Here is a 3687-nt window from a genome sequence, read left to right as displayed (position 1 = left end):
GATTTCAAATTATCACTGAAATTCAATACATAAAGAACTTTGACAATACCTCTGGCATCTCTTGAAAATAGTTAAAATGAAATCAACCCAGATAGCAAAAAAAGGTTTATTTTAACTCAGCAAAAACCTTTTCATGTAAACATAAAAGGGTTTGTTATGCAGTTTACGTGTAAACCTTCTAACCTTAAAACGAGATCTGTGACCATCTGCTCTATTCTACTTACATTAACCTAATCCAAAACCTTGGAAATCAACCTTATGTATAAAAACCTTAAATAGAGGTTGTCTTAGGGTTTTCAAACGTGAAAAAATCTTTTATTAAAGCTAGTCTCAAGGTGAAAATAATCATAAATCTAGGTAATTATAATGTTTCTTTTCGCAAAGTCTTGTATGTTCAGCTAAAATCCACCCTGTCATGAAATTTTAATGGACAATGCAATTCGATCCTATCGCTAGTATGACTTGAGCTAAAACGTCATGACGGACTTAGGTGACAATACTTTTTAAAAAAGCTTTAGAAAATAATGTTTAATCCTTTCGGGATGAAAGGTTTGAAACTGTATTATTTTTGCTTTATTTAAAAAAGGTTTTTAGTGCAAACATTTTCGTGACAGTTAAAAAAAAAAAAAAAATTCCGACACATGGTTTCCGGAAGGTTACATGCTTTCTGGGAAAGTAGTTCCGCGCGGTTAACAGCTAGACGGTGAAAAATTTTGGTTATAGTATACTGTTTTAAGGTGTTATACGATTGATGGAAAGGCTTAGAATATTTAAATACAGTTTTGCTGTGCATTCTGCTTGGTTACCATTAAAGTTTTTAAGTACTACAAGATAATTTAGAAAGGTGACAAGCTGGTTGCCAGAGATGGCTAGTTTTTGTATAAATAAAAATGAAACTGATAATTTTTTTTAAAATTAAAGTGTGACTAATTGTAGTTTTAAATTCAATTTTCTTTTCATAATTGAACAAAATAATTATTAATTTAAAAAATACAATGAGCAACTCTACATTGAACTCCTTCAAAATTGCGCATAAAATGCTTTTATGGTGGCTAATAAAATCAAGAATAGAGTTCTTTTCCAGAAACTAATTATTTTATCTTGATTATGTAAAGCTTTTGAAATATTTTTGCCGTTTGATAATTTCATGTATCTATAATAATAAAATGAAGAGTTTGTCTGTATGTGTGTGTGTCTCTCTCTTATTTCTTCAGAACCGTTTGTTTTATCATACTGAAATTTGGACAGCGACTGCATGATGCAAATTTAGCCCCGATCCAAAAATTCGTTCGAAATTTTCAATTAGTTCGTTCACTAGAGCCTAATTTTAAAAAAAAAATGAAATTTTTTAATTGACTCAGAACTCGCCATTGATAAAAATGAAATTGCATATGATTTTTTTTTCGTCAAATATTTTGAAGGTTACATCAGTGATATTTGCTTGCTTATAGTTCTCATTTTTTTTTTTTTTGGAAAAAAAAAAGGAATTATTTGCACGTTCTTTAATATTTAATTATTATTTTGTTTGCCATGTCAGATAAACTCAATGATCAGCATGAACATGGTAACATTAGAGGATTACGTCGCCAAATTAGTATTCCTAATCTTATTCAAACCCCCCTATTTATTTTGTTATCAGTTATGCTTTTAAAACGTGAATCTATAAAATTAAATAATTTCGATTATTAAAACTAAATTATTTTGTAATTGAAAAAAAAAGAAGTTATGTACAAAAGAGCAAAATCAATGGAAAAAGTATTAATTCGTAAAGGAGAAACAAAAAAATTAAAAGTTGTCATACTCTTATTGACGCTTGATTAAATTTGGAAATAATTATTGAAATTAAAAATAAGCTATGTTTAAAGCAATATTATTGGAGAAAGGATACTAATCCGTTTAAGAGAAGCATGAAAAATCGCCTAATTATTCTTGATCCCAATGATAAATTTTAGCAGTAAGTAGTAACTGAAATTCGATAAAATAAAAATAAGCTACCTTACTTTTAAGTACTATAATGCAAAATTTAAGAGAATCTGCTCTAATTTATTTTGCTTAATTTTGGTGATAGGTATTGTGGTGTCGGTACTGTTTTAATAAGTACAAATATTCGTGCAATGTAATGTATTAGTACATTGGATACTTATTAAAATTGTGTCAATACTAGAAAGCTGTAATGTAGTTATTGTGAAAAGCTTTGAGGAGAAATTTAGGTAGAGATAGATGGTCTATCGTTTAGGCTCTGAAAACTTGTGCGAAGATGAACTGATAAAAGGGTTAAATTTTTAGTGAAAAATTTCTAGATGGCGGTCACATCGCACAAGAAAATTGTAAAGAGTACCTCAAGATTTTCTCTCTTTTTTTTTCTTTTTTTCAATTCCTACTACAGTCAAACCCCGCTATAGTGAACCTTCAAGGGACCGAAATTTCGATTCATTATAACCGGGAGTTCACTATATCCGTTGCGCAGGCAATTTCACTAATGGTTCCCAAACTCCTCCCTTTTATTACATTATATTCATATAAATGACTGAAAAATATTGTGTAGTTGCAAAAAATGTGTTATATTTCATCACTCTTCGTCTTGCGTACAAATAAAAATTAGTAATCTTTAGCTAATGAGCAATCCTCAACATCAGATATGGAAACACTTCCCGACTCTCAGATAATTTTTCCTGAATTTCTGTTATTCCGCTTTTTAAACACCTGTCTAACCTGCCATTCGAGCACATAAAAGTAGTTTCTATAGATGGTTTTAAAAATCGGCATACGTATTTATTTTGAAGTAAAAATTTCAAAATTATTACAACGAAAATGGGGGGGGGGGAATCAGTCGAAGACAGAAAAAAGTTCATTATATCCAACTTCCTCACTTTTTTGGTTCACTATAACCACTAAAAATAACATACGTGCATAGCAAGGCACGGGACCGAGCATTTCGTTCACTATATCCGGGAGTTCACTATAAGACGTGTTCACTATAGAGGGGTTTGACTGTATTGGTTTCACATTCTCCCTATATCTTGTTCAAATTTTCAATCGTTAATAAAATACTTTTTATTCATCCACTCAACTTCAAATACATTTTTTTTTCATGTTAATACATTATTTTTTTTCAAATACATATATTTTTTTGGCTAATCGTGGGCACTTGAGTCTATTTCACATTGGCCTCAGAATTGCTACTCTCTTATCGTTACCCAGTGAACACCTATGGTTAAGCCACGGTGGTGCAGTAGCGTCACCCACGTTATACAACCACAAACCCGTTTATAGGGTGGGTCACAATCACACAGAAGAAAGAAACATCCATGCCCTGAGCGGGATTCGAACCCGCAACCATCAGCTCAGCAGTCAGGCACACTAACCACTCGGCCACCTGGTGGGCATTTTTTCTGTCAAATATTAATCCATTCATTAAAATAGGGATGAGCGAAAAACGAAATGGATATTTCTGGTGCGTTCAGCGTTAGTCATTATTTTAAATTTTACTATAAGCAATTGGGTATAATATGAAAAAAGCACAACTACTTCCACTTACTAGGAATAACATTTACCTTTTAGTTTAATTAATAAACTGAGTTTTAAAGATGCTTACTAAATTCATAAACTTCGGTAAAACAACAATATAAATTATTTCCAAAGGAACTAGACTAATACAATTCCAACCTGGCGAGTAGCGACTTATAA

The sequence above is a fragment of the Parasteatoda tepidariorum genome, chromosome 3 (assembly GCF_043381705.1).
Source record: "Parasteatoda tepidariorum isolate YZ-2023 chromosome 3, CAS_Ptep_4.0, whole genome shotgun sequence".
Lineage (NCBI taxonomy): Eukaryota > Metazoa > Arthropoda > Arachnida > Araneae > Theridiidae > Parasteatoda > Parasteatoda tepidariorum.
This window is presented reverse-complemented; position numbering follows the sequence as displayed.